This window comes from Mustela lutreola, chromosome 5 (assembly GCF_030435805.1).
Source record: "Mustela lutreola isolate mMusLut2 chromosome 5, mMusLut2.pri, whole genome shotgun sequence".
NCBI classification, from domain to species: Eukaryota; Metazoa; Chordata; class Mammalia; order Carnivora; family Mustelidae; genus Mustela; species Mustela lutreola.
The window spans coordinates 26,038,510-26,054,404 of NC_081294.1; the positions used below are offsets into that span (position 1 = coordinate 26,038,510).

The 15,895-nt window shown below is 40.5% G+C and overlaps 1 long non-coding RNA gene across 1 annotated transcript in view; it reads right to left on the reverse strand.

Moving 5' to 3' along the window:
* Positions 1–7,005: 7,005 nt before the first annotated feature.
* Positions 7,006–15,895, reverse strand: part of LOC131831317 (uncharacterized) — a 34,320-nt gene continuing 25,430 nt past the window's right edge. The window contains exon 3 of the long non-coding RNA XR_009353595.1: positions 7,006–7,098. This is a non-coding gene — a long non-coding RNA (uncharacterized LOC131831317). The remainder of the gene's footprint in view (positions 7,099–15,895) is intronic.

Genomic DNA, 15,895 nt, shown 5'->3' on the forward strand with positions numbered 1-15,895 from the left:
ATGCTAGAGAATGAAGGGCACCTCTAAATAATCTTGACTCTAAAAGGAGCCTTGAATACTGGGATAAACTTCCCAACATACTAATTGCCCCAGAGAAAGTGCTACCCTGAGGGTCTCCCAGGAGATCAAAGATTTGATTCTTGTTTCTTTAAAAGATAAAAGTGCTTTTATGGCCACAGCTAATAGTTCCACATTGTTTGATGATAAGAAACCCTCAGTATTTTAGTGATGTTTGCGTGTACAGTGGAAGTTGGAGGATGGGAAGGGGAGAGGTCGAAGGGACAAGAACCCTTTGCAATCTGATCGTTGGAAACTTTGCTTTTGTGGAAAACTTTAGAACCCTCACCCTCCTCCCTTTACAGCTCCCAGCCCCCCACACCGCACACCCATACATGGCACACATAGTAAAGAGGGACACGTGATTAGAAATATAGAAGATAGTAGGCTTTCCAAGTAAGACGTCAGTCCATGCATTTGCAAAATGCTAGATCTGTGGCCATTTAAATATTACATTTATGATATAGAACCAATCTAAGCACACTTGTAGTACAGCAGAGAAATTTTAGAGGCTTCCTCAGGAGTGATGGATATAATTTCCTAAATAGAATGCGGAATCTGGCAGCAGCCTCCTATATAAACTCTGAGACCCACTGCTATTTTTAAAAAAATCACTCATAGAACAGTGTTTTTAATGTATTTAGTTTGATTCCATAAAATTAATAAAATGAATGTGGTAATTGATAATGACTTAATGTCTTGCCTCATTGTTTCATGATGTTATTTGCATGGCCAAGCTACTGCCCTCGAAGGACTAGTTCTTTTTCTACCTTTACTGGTCAAGGATGTTCAGTTCCTCTGTAGGCATCATAGCTCTATATCTGTGATGATGTATCTTTATTTTTTTAAAAGATTTTATTGATTTGTTTAGAGAGGGAGAGAGAGAGCAAGCACATGAGTGGGAAGGGCAGAGAGAGGGAGAGAGAGAGAGAGACTCTCAGGCAGACTTCCTGCTCAGCATGGGTTCTGACTCCAGGCTTGATCTCCAGGGTTGATCCCAGGACCCTGAGATCATCACCTGAGCTGAAGGCAGACACCAACTGAGCCACCCAGGTGCCCCTGTGATGGTAATCCTGACTCAATATTTGATTTTTAATTTCATGCCCACCCTCCCACCACTCAAATTTTATCTTATTTTCTATCCTGGGAACTCAGGTATATTGTGAATATTTCCCTTGACAACCACAATATATACTGTTAGTAACTGATGTAATGTTATGCTAAATACAAATGGGCAGGGAATATTCTCCACATCGACCCATAGACCTAAATATTTAAATTGCAATGATCCTTTGAAATCTTTAAGTATGAGTGATGCTTTCTGATATATAAATGAAGGGCTGTGAATAAGCAAGAAATGCTTATTTCTTGCTGAGTGCATCTACTGGCCCCTTGGAAGGTTGGGGATCATTTAGATGTTCCCATGATTCTCCTCTTCACTCCTGTTACATTCAAACAGGATACTAAGAAGTATAGGAATCCTATGCTGTTTAGTGTAACACAGAACTTTCAATGATGAGGAGAGATCTGGGTAACCTTGATAGATTTTATATTGCTGTGTTCACGAATCATGTACAAGGTACAGAGTCCAGGCATCAGGAGTGCCCTACATCAGTTAAAACCATCCTCTACTTCACTGTGTTTGGTGAAGAAGATTCCTGATGTGATCCAGAATTCTCGCCCTTAGCTTGAGAAGCCCATGTAACTCAGCTGTACTAGTAAAGTCCCCAAAAGCTTCATTCCTTAAATCCCTTTCAAACATGTACAGGAGACATTCCTGCAGCCTACTTAGGAAACTATTTCTTGAGGTACGGTCATCACATTTCTGAAAAATTATGGTGGCAGCTGATCCAAAATCTTGGCCTTGAACTCCAGCCAATGTTTTCTTGACTCCAAAGTGTCCTGCCAAAACAAAGTAATTGCACAGCTGACAGAACCTCTCTTGTTACCTCTTAGGAATGACCATAATTTATAGCCAGCAATGCCAATGGGGGTCTCCCAGTGAACATACGGCCACTCTGGGTGCATTTCAGTGAGTTATCTCAGGGCTAATGGTCTTTTCATTTTTACCTTCTCAGGAAAACACAAAATTCCTTGTTTGAGGAGAAAGAACATCACTGATAAGGAGCTCTGTTTTTATTGTAACCATGTGCTCCTTTTTTCTTTCTAAATATCTACTGGTTTCCTGACAATGTGGTCCCATTTACTGAGGGCTCTAAATCCTCACCAAGGTACTGGCTCCAGGCTTAAGGTGGCTGTGAACAAAGCTGTCACTATGGAGACTTGTTAAAGGAAAGACATCCTATTTGGCTTTATTTTTTTATTTTATTTTATTTTATTTTATTTTATTTTATTTTATTTTTGCCTTTTTTCCCCCATTTTATTTCTTTTCAGTGTTCCAGAATTCATTTGGCTTTAAAAACAGGTAGGCAGGTGAGGTTGTTGCCAGAAGGGAGATGGTCATTAGAGACCTGGGCAGAACAGATGAAGAAGATCAAGAGGTACAAACTTCCAGTTATAAAATAAATGTCACAGAGATGAAAAGTACAACATAGGGAGTATAGTCAATGATATTGCAGTAACATTGTATGGTGACCACAGTAACCGAGGTGAGCATTGAGTCATTATGTCTAGAACTGTTGCATCATCTGGAATGCACAGGATTGTTGAAGCAGTATGTTGAGTAATGTATAGAATGTATACATGTATGTATGTATGTCAATTATACTTCAACAATAGATTAAAAAAAACTAAGCTCATACAAAATTCAACTTAGCTGCTTGACTTGAAGGTTGCAAAGCAGGAGGGAGTCAGAAAGAGGAGAAAAAAGAAAGTGAGAGGCTATAGGCTATAAAGCAAAGGCTGGGAGACTTGTCTTTAAGACAGGAAAAAGCTATTCCTTGAGCATGAGATTCCCCGTGCAGCACGGAGGAAGGTATCACCCAGTGTGTTACTGTTCTAAGTAGCAACTAAGATCATAATACAGAAAAGCCCCTCTTCTGTGCTGAAAAACTGATAACATGATGTGGTATAAAGGGCTGCAATCATTCATTGGTCATTCAGTAATTTTTTTTTAATAGAGAATGTGTGTGTGCTTGTGAGCCTGGGGGTGGGGGGTGGGAAGTTGGGGAAGGGAGTGGGGTGGGGGGAGGGGCATAGGGAGAGGGAGAGAGAATCCTAAGTAGGTTCTGTGCTCAGACCTCAACGTGGGGCTCGATCCTGACTCTGAGGTCATGGCCTGAGCCGAAATCAAGAGTCAGACACTCAACTGACTGAGCCAACCAGGCGCCCCTTTAAATAAACGTTTTAAGTGCTTGTTGCTAGATGTTGGGGACATAATGATTACAAAAAAAGAAGAAGAAGAATAAGAATGAGAATGAGAAGGAGAAGGAGAAGGAGAAGAAGAAGTAGGAAACCTAATGAAACAAACAAAAAATTTGCAAGCTTCCTTCTTCTAAAAGGAAACTTGAATTTTTCTGAAAGAACATCCTAGGTTTAACTGTTCATTTTAAGGTAAGTAGGTTCTGGACCCAGGATCCTCTGGGCTATAGAGTATAGAATCTAGGAGCCTTTAATGAGGCAGGTGGGAAGATGTATTCCTAAGCTTTGTGAACCTAGGTGAGAAGATGAGAAGCTGAAGGCCCATGGATGACTAAACGTTGCGCAAGCTAGAAGACTCCGAGGGTCTCCAGGGTTTGTTATTGTACTTAAGAAGCTTCAGTGTCCTCTGCTTTCTGAGACAAACATATCGAGAAGCAGCACTGAAGAAAGTTTATCGCACTCATCTTCAGGACTTGCCAAAGGGAAGAAAGATTTGGGGACTGATTCTGACAAGGAGGCTGAAAGTCCACCAAAGTCACCCAAGAGAGGCACCTAGTTATGGCAAAATTTCTCTAAAACATTCATTCTCCATTCTGACATGGCTGTTAAAACCGAAGAGCGTATCATGCTTAGCGAAATAAGTCAAGCAGAGAAAGACAACTAATCATATGATCTCCCTGATATGAGGAAGTGGTGATGCAACATGGGGGCTTAAGTGGGTAGAAGAAGAATCAATGAAACAAGATGGAATTGGGAGGGAGACAAACCATAAGTGACTTTCAATCTCACAAAACAAACTGAGGGCTGCTGGGGGGAGGGGGTTGGGAGAAGGGGGTGGGATTATGGACATTGGGGAGGGTGTGTGCTTTGGTGAGTGCTGTGAAGTGTGTAAACCTGGTGATTCACAGACCTGTACCCCTGGGGATAAAAATATATGTTTATAAAAAATAAAATAAAATAAAAAAAACAAAAACAACCCCCCCCCCCCCCCCGAAGTCCTGTTATCTGTCAAACTCCCTGCCTTCCCTTCGTGCCCACGGCAGTGGCTCTGGCTCATGATCTTACTGGTCTAGAGCTTATCAGTTCCTTCTACATTTTGGCCCCTTTGGGGCCTTGGAGATTTCCCTTGATTTTTTTTTTTTTTGATGAGCTCAGCTATACATTTACTGGAATGTTTGATTCTCTCTCTTTTACTCTTCCCAGTATTTCTAGCTGTTCTGTAGTGGGCAGTTTCCACATAATCATATCCTCCACACTGCCAGAAATAAAGTCTTTGCAATCTGATTAGAGGTAAGGAATGGAAAGAAATCAAGCTAGAAACAGTGGTTGCCTTTTCTTATTTAAAGTTGGAAAGGTCAAGCACTGATGGGGTCTCTTTACCTGGGTCTTTGAGGTGAGATGAATTTCTGTATGGAATGTATTTCTCCTGAGAAGAGTTTTCTTATGGGACATCAGGTACATTTGCTGCAGGATTCCTGGGTGTGCTACCTGGACCACCTAACAGTGTCCCTAAACCTCCCTTAGTTGTACTTACTCCCTGGGGAACTGAGGCTCCTATTCAAGCCTGTGGTCTAGACTGCTGGTCTGTGCTCCTCAGGCTTTGTCCCACTAGTTAGCTTTGTTTTTAGTTTTTTGTTACCCTCTGGTTTCTCACTGCCTGAATGTTTTGAATCAATGCCTTTCTTCAAACTAAAGAACTATGTATGCAGAGCCCCCTTGGCCGCTCACCTGGTCCCCAGGTTTCCCCCAAGCCCAACCCACTCTAGTGCTTTGGCTCCCAGGATATAAGTTTCTTTTAGCCTTCTCCCCAGAATGAATAAGGGCAAATCATATGAAGACTGTGCCTTGACAGTTCAGGTTCTAAGGAGGAGAGAGTGGGTGGGTCTGTGATATCAAAAGATGCAGATCTATCAAGACATTCAGAACTGGGGAGACCAGAAGTGAGCAGGAAGCAGGCTTAGCATACACCTCTTCAATCCTGGGATGCCTGGGGGCTCAGCTGGTTGAGTTTCTGCCTTTGGCTCAGGTCATGGTCCTGGGGTTCTGGGATCAATTCTTGGGTCAGGTTCCTTGCTCAGCGGGGAGCCTGCTTCTCTCTCTGCTAGCCACTCCCCTTGCCTGTGGGCTCTCTCTGACAGATAAATAAAATATTTAAAAACAAAACCAAACCTCTTCAATCCCTTTTGTATTCTGAGGTTATTAACTCAGCTCTGTCTTCATTTACACTCAATACTTCCCAAGTTACTAGGAAGGACAGACAAGTCCAGACCCCTTAAAACTCTGTATTCTTTCTGTTGTCTGTGAAGAAATTTTTAACAAGATGTCTATTGAAGTTCATTGCCAATGAGAGAATTCATAGTTTTTTATTTTGATAAAAAGTACATAACATAAAATTTACCAACTCAGCCATTTTTAAGTCCAGTAGTGCTAAGTATATTCACAATATTGTGAAACAGATTCAGAACTTTTTTTATCTTGCAAATCTAAAACTCTATATTCTTTAAACAAAAACTCCTCCCTTCCCTGGTAACCACGATTCTACTATTTCTATGAATTAGACTACTAAATACCTCATGTAAGTGGAATTGTACAATATTTGTCTTTTTGAGACTGACTTATTTCACTTAGCATACTGTCTTCAAGGTTCATCCATGTTGTAGCATGTGGCAAGACTTCTTCTTTTTAAAGGCCAAATAATATTCTACTGTGTGTATACACATTTTGTTTTTACATTAATTTGTCAGTGGACGCTTGGGTTGCTTCCACATCTTGGTTATTGTTAACAGTCCTGCTATAAACATGGGTATGCAAATATCTCTTTGAGACCCTGATTTAAATTTGGGTATATACTCAGAAGTGGGCTTGCTGGAGCATGTGGTAGTCCTATTTTTAAGTTTTTTTGAGGAAATTCCATACTGTTTTCCATAGCAGTTGCATTTTATATTCCTGCAAACAGTCCAATTTCTCTACATTCTTGCTAATACTTATTATTTTCTGTTTCTTTGATAGTAACCATCCTAATTGTTGTAAGGTGGTTATGTCTTTCTTATACTTCTTCATATGATTGCTGGGATTATGGATGTTTTAAAAATATCTGATCAGCCAACATCTGGTTTCTCATTTTGACTTTCAATGGCTACCCAAATGATCTTCAAAATTCAAAGAAACTGTGACAAATTAAGAGTTTTCTGATCAAGAGTGGAAAACATCCAGAACATTCATGTTTGTTTTCCATCCAAAATTATCACTCAATTAATGCTCACCACCAAATTCCACCTGGTTTCTTTACATAAACTTTATAATGCTCTCCTTATAAGACTTCTGTGTGTTTTCCTAATGATGGAAAGACCACTTCATCTTGGCTTCTGCTTTTCTTCTGTGAGCTCATGCTAAGGTCATTGTGCAATGTCTTTTATATGTTTGGGTTAGGATAGAACGTTAATCCCTCCCAATTCTAAATATTGGTCTCTCTTCAAACTGGGGTGGTTGGCTTCTTTTGGAGGTCACAAAGGTCACCTTGGCTACCTCTAAGTTATGACCCCAAGTAACATATTTTCACTGTAAATGACTTTCTTGTTCATTAGATTTTATTTGCAGTTGATATTGGATCAAAACCTGGTATACTCACCGTGACAGCCTGCATTCCCAAGAGCATTATGCCATTCCCAAGGACGGTATCTCATGATGACTTTCTGTCTGGTGTACCTCTCCTCCAAGGCTCTAAAATAATAAATCATACCTTTTGTATTACCTTTTATTTCCTTACTATCTCTTGAGTTACAGCAAAGAACATGGCAAGGAGAGAATTTATGACTCACAATTGATGAATATTTTATCTTATTGGGAGGTAGACTGAGGGCAACATAGTGAGCCAGCCTGTGCTTGACCAAACACCATTAGAGATTTCAATCCAATCCAACTGAATGCTTCTGACCTTGAAACTCCTCAGTTATTGGTGCTTTACAAATAAATTCATATGGGACAAATAAATTGATATGCTGTCTTTTGGTCATGCGACCAAGGTGATGGTTCTCAAACTGGGGACCTTGTTGAGGCAACAGATCCCATGAACCATACATATTCACACTTGAAAATGTCTTGCAGAAATAAATGTGTGAGGGATTGGTATGGGAAGGAGATTTTTTTTATGATCAAGACTATGGTTAGCATAAACCAGAAATCTTGGGAAAAAATTCAATGGGTCCTTGATGACATTGATGATCCATCCAGAGCCACCATTTTAAAGATTTAGTATTAAGTGACAAAATTATTGTTTAAGATAGTTGAGTGGGGATTCTTCATTATTTCCAACCCAAAGCATCCAAAACCATGAAGCCATGTTCGGGTTTTAACTAATGAACAATGGGAAGGTGATAAGGGGTTTAGCAAAAATGTAACATAGTCAGAGATGAATTGCAAAAAGATGGTCTAGTTCCAGGGTTGAGAGTGCTATTGTAGGGGTTTAAGGATGAATGCGTAGGGGTAGGTATAAAGGAGGACCAGGATTGAGGGGGAGGATTATGAGATACATCTCAGAGGTGTTGAATGTAATCTGCCTTTAAGTTTTCCTACTGAAGATGCCAGATAGGCACTGAAATATATGGAACTTAGAAATGATATCCTGTTTGGAGAGATAAATTTAGGAGTCACTGATATATAGACTTACTGAAGTCCTGGATATAGATGGATGTGCTTGGGATGAATCCTTGAGACACTTCGGTATAATGCCAGGATAAAAGAGTATGAGTCTCCAAAGGAGACCGAGAAGGATATGCAATGTAAAAGATCTGAATATCTTAAGGTTAGTCTATGAATTTTTACTTAAGAACCCATGGGACAGAGGGTGGACTTGATAATTTCTCAGAATCTTCTACTTCTGAGATCCTTGATTCTAAGGTAATTATGATTGCTGCACATTGTGGCATCAAAGATAAATACTGTCAAATCTGTTTTTTTTTTTTTTAATCCTGCCAATATAAAATAATCCTGCCTTTGAACACATATTGCATATTACCTGTATTCCTGTCAGGGAATATCCTACTTTGTGGGGTGGTTGTTTGTGACTATGTCTCATTTCTTTTACTAGAAAAGGTGTTCTTGAAGGCCAGAAATTACATCCTATTTATGTCTTTGTCTTTCTCCCCAGACTGCTCTACCTAACTGTCAGGGTATTTTGAATATAGTTAGACACTTATATATTCTTTGGTGAAGGAGTATTTGCTAAATAATTAAAAACACTTAGTGCAATTGTTAATTTAAAAAATGGAATTCTTGAATGTGAACTACAAAGTCTGATTGAAGACAAAGGCAAACAAAAATCTCATCCTGGAGACATCTAAGTGTCATGGAACATTTACCTGAAGCCCTTTACCTAGTGAGCATCCAGCTGTCTGTTTAAGGTGGTAAGATCATTATGAATCACTGACTTCCAGTTTTCTGAATCAATCTAATGATCAAAACATACAGAAGATAAAATAATCCTTACTCTGACCAGCACTCTTATGCCACCAGAGTTGATCATTATCCTATTTCCTGTAGTACTACCGAATTGGATCCTTCTTCAATTGAGGAAGTAAGAAATGTTACATTTGGTCAAAGCAGACTTCAAAAATGGATTTAGCATCAGATCTTGATAAAACCTGCAAGATGGTCAATATTATCAGCTTAGTATTATTATAGTATAGTTTTGTGACTGTTTTTAACGGGTGTCCATCCAAAACAACACACTTAACATTTAGCTGAGTTCATTACAAAATATGAGTTGTCAAAAAATGGGTCCATTATTATAGGGAAATTGGATAAAACATAGAATGGAAGATTAAATGAAACCTAAATTTATTGAAACATATTTTCTGGATTCTCTAACATTGTAATTTCATTTGACAAGAAAAATAAAAGTATATGTACACTCGTTTTCAGGTCTTATATGTTCAGTAATTAAGAATTTTGAGTATTATTACACCATTCATAATTATCAATTTAAGATAAAAAATTAATTAAATGACTTTCACATCCCAGGTTTTAAAGAAATCTAGATAGGCACTTCTGCTTTCACATATCCAATAGTCCTTCAAAAATTCCCTCTTCTTAAAGCCAGCAACCATTAAGTTACTCTTAAACCCACACTAAGTACTATTTAACACAGGGGACAGAAAGCCAGATAGGTCTGGTTTTTGGTATCAGTAGTGTCTTTGTTGTGGAGAGATGTCAGTTTCCAAATTTGCACTACACTGTACAGAGCTGTGTACCTCAGGCAACTTTATAGCTCAAACCCCACTCCCTGGGGACTTATAGCAACTTGTAAATCCATGAGGAATTTTTCAGCAAAGTTCTATTTCTTAGTTTATTCATGGATTAGAGTTATAAGAGTAGATTCATTCTAAGGCTCTAATGAGCAGGTTTTTTTTTTTCTTCACACTGAAAAGAACACTTGCTTCTCTTTTTCCAACATTCGGCTTATGATGATTTTAGAATTTATGTTCTCAGTTATATCCCCCATTGACTTTGAAATCTTAGAAAATACTCACCGTGGTTCTTCCCAGAATCCAGCACTATTCAAAGCCTTTCTTTATGTAGCATTAGAAAATGGAGACCCACAAAACTATTTCACATGAGTTTGTTGCTCTGGTTTACTTCTAAGAACATTGGCTCTGCTCTTCCTACTAACCGGAAGTCATGACAGCGGTCTAATAACTGAGCAATGTCTGTTATTAGGGTGGAGAACGCAAAGAGGATTTCCATATAAAGTTTCTCAGAGTCAGGCGGAGGGTAAGTTCTTTTTCCTTTCATTGGAAAATATTTGAACCAGAATTTTTTTTTTTTTAAACAATATATGTCTCCAAAATGAAGTCCATAAAACCAGTCTGAGGAGTACTAACGGCCCTATTGCCCACTTGTTAGATGAGCCAGCATCACATCTGTGACTGGTCTGGGTTGTTTCATTTTATTGACTTCTATGGGGCTGTCAGTATATGGGCTTTTTACAACTTTTTATTCAGAGCTGAATTTCCTTTCAGTTTTCAATGCTTGCTCATTTCTGTTCCATTATTTCCAAATTTCATTCCTTTCTGTTTCACCTCACTTCAAATGCATTTCAAGGGTATCCCCCTCTTTTTGGATAATAAGGTATAACATTTTGGAGTTGAATAGTCCCTTAGAGTTCACCTATTATGATGTCCTTATTTTACAGATGAGAAAAGTGAGGCACAGAGAAGGGAAGGGAATTGCTTGTCATAATTTAGTGGGATTTGTCTTAGATCTTAGCTCTTCTGAGTACTGATTCAGTCACTTGCCTAAAAAGGCAATGTAATCTGAGGCAACCAAGACACATAGCTGAACAGTTTGTCCCCTTACTTTATGATTCTGTATTAGTGTTCTATGCTATGTAACAAATTGCAGCAAACACAGCATCTTAAAACAATATACATCTACTATCTATTACACCATACTCTATGTCTTCAGCTCCTAGAGGCCACCTTCACTCTCTAGACGTGTGGGCCTTCCAACATGCACATTTACTTCTTCAAACCCAGCAAGGGAGAAAGTCTCTAATAAGATTGTGTCTTATATGACTTAACATAATCAAGAAGAGACCTTGCATCACCATTGCCATATTCTATTGGTTAGAAACAACTCACAAGTAGCACCCAGACTCAAGGCAATGAGATGATAGAAAGGCATGAATACCAGAAGAAGATGATCTTTGAGGGGGACTTTAGAGTCAGTAGACTACAGCCCCCCAAAATGATCTATTTGGGCTAACATCAGAATAAATTTGAGGCAAGCAGTATTTTTCACTGTGGATCATGGTCAATTTGCAAATATATTTCTAGAAGTGCATCTCCAGGATCCTCTACCTTGTTCAATAATTTTATCCTTTTTACCAATGAAGGTACAAAAGATGAGTTTTTCAAATTTATTGGTGAATGAGATCAGTGTTAACAAATAATTTGGATGTCACAATTAGGTTCCATTTTTATTTTCATGCTAATGTAATGAGGATAATATTTTTGATTTATATAAAATGACCCTCATATTTGAATTTCCTTGTATGTAACCTCCTAGACAGCCAGAGGCACCCATTTGCCTTGCAGAAAATTAGAATTTTTGCAGCAAGAATGCAAGGACAAAGGCAATGCTGAACTTTAAATTCCAAAATGGAAGTTTTGAGTTCACAGACTGATAATATTTTGAAAGACAAGCTTTGGTGGGGGAGAATAGATTTTCTAAACTTCTTTAGTTCCTACTAATGGTTTTGATCATTGAGTTTTGATCCTTGAGGGCAGAGGGGACTTAGGTATGATGTCACAGAAGCCATTAAGGAAGGAAGGAAAACTCACCCTTTGTAATCTCAGAGGGCTGTGGGAAGGTGAGAAAAGACAGAGTAAGGTATGAAGGTCTGATGGTAGGGCCCTTAGGGACCTTATTCAAGGGCCCCAAAATTCAAGGGTGCTGAAGTATCCAGATAGGTTTATGGAATGGAATCCAGTCATGTTGGGATGATTGGTCAGTTTCTATAGGCAGAGCCAGTTGATTACCTAAAAACTTCTTTGTGAGAATTGTGAGAATTCATTGTGAGATTTGGTCTCACAATGGACTGGGCATCTATAGCTTCCAGTATGGTGTATCACTGACAGGGAGGTGGCTTGAGAGATGGATCCAAGGCACCACTTCCAGCTTTCTGTGATCCATCTGTGTCATTCTCAGAGCCCAGGAATTCTCATGTGCCCTGGAGAGGGCATATGGAGATGCTAAGAGGGCTTGGACTAAAAACCAAGGTTCATAGTGACAATGTTGGGCCTTACTGAGCTCTGTGATCTTAGAAACCGAGAAAGGGATAAAATTCCCCATCCTTTTGTGTTCCAGGAAAGGGTTCAGTGCAAAGAACCACCCTCCCCCATATGGCTTAAAGAAGATTCTCCCCATGCTTTCTGGTTTATCTACAACAAGGCCATACACAGATCTTCCAAATTCCCATTTTGCCTCATAAATGATTAGATTAACTGCTTGTGTCTATTGACTAAACAGAAAAGATACTTTTTTTAAAAAAAGATTTTATTTATTTATTTGACAGACAGAGATCACAAGTAGGCAGAGAGACAGGCAGAGAGAGGGAGAAGCAGGCTCCCCGCTGAGCAGAGAGCCCAATGCAGGGCTAGATCCCAGGACCCTGGGATTATGACCTGAGCCGAAGGCAGAGGCTTTAACCCACTGAGCCACCCAGGTGCCCCAAGAAAAAATACTTTTTAATTGAACTTCATTTATTTTCTTTTTTTAACTTTTTTTTTTCTTTTTAACAATTTCATTTATTTATTTGAGAGAGAGAGCGAGATCACAAGTCAGCAGAAAGGCAGGCAGAGAGAGGGGAAGCAGGCTCCCTGCTGACTGGAGAGCCTTATGTGGGGCTCTATCCCAGGACCCTGAGATCATGACCTCGGCCAAAAGCAAAGGCTTAACCCGTTGAGCCAATCAGGCACCCCTAATATTTTTTTTAAGGTAGGCTCCCCTGCTCAGTGCAGAGCCCTGAACTCATGACCCTGAGATCAAGGCATGAGCTGAGATCAAGTGTCAGATACTTCACTGACTGAGCCACCCAAGTGCCCTGTAAGTGAACTTTAGTTAGGACTCTCTCCTTACCCCAGGTCTCTGAACTTTGGCCTCACCTAAGCCTGAACCAGCATTCAAGCCCTCCTATGACTAGGCTGGCCTCAGGGTAAAATATTCTCTGATCTACTATTCCATCACAGCACCCTTTCATTCCATTTCTCCACTTCCAGTTCTTTTTAGCCGTGTTTACTCCTCCATATAAAAGAAAAACTCTTCAGGGCGCCTGGGTGGCTCAGTGGGTTAAGCCTCTGCCTTCGGCTCGGGTCATGGTCTCAGGGTCCTGGGATCGAGCCCCACATCGGGCTCTCTGCTCTGCAGGGAGCCTGCTTCCTCCTCTCTCAGACTGCCTCTCTGCCTATTTGTGATCTCTGTCTGTCAAATAAATAAATAAAATCTTTAAAAAAAAAAAAAAGAGAAACTCTTCTTGCTGAGTTCTTGAGATGCTTGCAGACCTTAGGCTCAAGAGGTCCTCTTATAACAATAGCGCCTACACCTACTGCTCTTCTCCCTTTTGGAACAATCCTTTTGAATAAAGTCTTAGTAAGTCTGGATTTGTTTTATTTGATAACAGCGTAAATTTGTAACCAGAGTCGAATGGTCAGGGCCACTGATTCAGCTGTGGATGTCAGTATGATGACCTAATGCTCAGGTAAGGTCATCAACACCTCTGAGACGAGACCAGGCAAATTGGTCCATTGTACAGACCAGGGAGGACCAGAGGAAGTCACCTGGATGAGATTTCCATCATCATGAAATCTCATGATTCCTTCCTTTAGCCAGTCAAAATCTTAGAGAATAGGGGCTGGAGTGTTTCAAAGGACTAAAAATTTACTCAAAAGAATCAAGTCAGTTTCTTTCGGCTTAAAAGTCTTTTTGGAGACACTGTTACCGGAAAATTTATTTTTTTCTTGCCACTCAGCGGGGTCTTATGAGGGTGACTAGCTCTGCTACCAAAAGTTTACAAAAGCCACTTTTTCTTAGGACAGCTGACAGCAGTGTGTACAAATTTGTGACCAGCTACACTAGAATTATGAATCAAATAAAACAAGATGATGTTCCACAGCAGTGAATGTAAGATCCTGCCTTTGAGTTGAAAACCATGTAAGTACAGGATGAGAATATTTGGTTTAGGAACAGCACGGCAACACTCAGGAAGAAAAAATTAGGGGTTGTATTTGTCGGGAATTTTTTGGTTGCATCTTACAGAAACCCAACTGGAATTAGGCAAAAGGGCAAAAAAGGGAATTTATTAGCTCTTAGAATCCAAGAACCACCAGACTGAGGGAAGGAATATTGCTGTTAGGTTTCAGGGATAAATGGGGGCAAGGGACACAAGAGCCCTGGGGCTCTCCATCCTAGTCTTGGCTTCTCTTAGGGTGGCATTCTCTCCTTTGGGTTTTATTCTCTCACTACAGACAATCCTTCCACTCTAGGCAACATTATGACCTTTAAATGCTTGTGAGACTGACCTATTCTGACTTTAGCTACTACCCTTGAAAGAGGCCCAGAAAATTCTGTGGGAGAATTCTGATAGGACACCTAGTAAGGGTTCTCCTGTAGCCAGGGAAACACAATCGTGTAAAAACGGGAAGCTTTCAAAATAACCATTTAAATGTGCTTATGGGCAGGGGAAAAGAAGAGGGCCACTCCAAAATTTTAAGAAGTAAAGGGAGTTTCTGGATAAACAGCCCTATATAGTTCAAGTATAAGTGCGTGGCCAACATTAATATGAAGTCAGAGAGAGAATGTGTTTTTCAGAGAAGCCGATGTAGCAGGAGGTTGGGGTTGGGTCTGTTGATGTAGAGTTTGGGGTGCAGTTAGCAGTTAGCACACCTGGAGGCTGGGGTTTTGTCATGGTGTCTATGCTTATAGGAGATTACAGACCACATGGAAGGTGTTTCTAGGAGTGCAAGTAGATGGGTGATGCAACTCAAATGGTCCCATGTTATTGTTGATGCAGCCATCTTGGGGACCCCAAAAACACTGAGGTTGTTTAGGTTGGAGAGGACAAAGCCCTGAGACATAGAAGCTATTGTCAGTGGCTCCTATTCTTTGTAGGCCAATACACAGAAGCTTCAGGGCAACAGACTGATTCAATGCAAGGACTTCCTCACAATCAAAGCTGTCTTGGAATGGAAGTGGTGAGGTGACAACCTATGGTGGTGTGGGCTCATTTACTCACTCCTCCACAACCTCATTCATTCAGCAAATATTTATTAACCAACAAATAGGCAACGCTGAGAAATAGACAAGGTATTCCAGAATGGCAGCTCATGAATGCGCTACTTACACCCGGCCCAGTGTATGGCACTATATCAGTATTTGTTAAATGAATGAAAGATATGAATGAGTCGGGGGCATGGTCACTGTCCTGGGTACTATGGTACGACCATAGGCCCCTCAGGGAACTGACAGTCTGAGGCAGCCAATCAAACAGTGATTTGATGGACAAATGCATAAATTGCTTTGAAACGACAGAGGAGAGGTGTTGGCAGAAAGTGCTCCTGGGGTTCACAGCAGGGCTGGCAGAGCTGGAAACTTCTTATGCGGAAAGGGCAGCAAGGTGGAGAGAGATGAGAAGGACATTCCCAGAGGGAGAAAGAGTACGGAGAAGGGGGAAGAGGTGGGGCCACGTGGGGCTCCTGTTCCTGGGTTGTTCCCTGCCTCACTGCAGACCCTCAGTGCAGGCCCACTGCTGGCTTCTGTTTCTTCCATTTCTGTACTGCATTTCCTATTCTTGTCCTGTGATATGTGCTGGACTGGAGGCGGACAGCCAAGGAGCTCAAGGTGTGCAGAGGAGGCCTTGCGGTGGGGAGAAAGGAGGGATTGGCTCTCTTAGAAAGTGGGTAAAAGAGCTAGGGCGCGTGTTCACCTTGGAAATGTTCTATTTAACAACTGGGTCATACACATC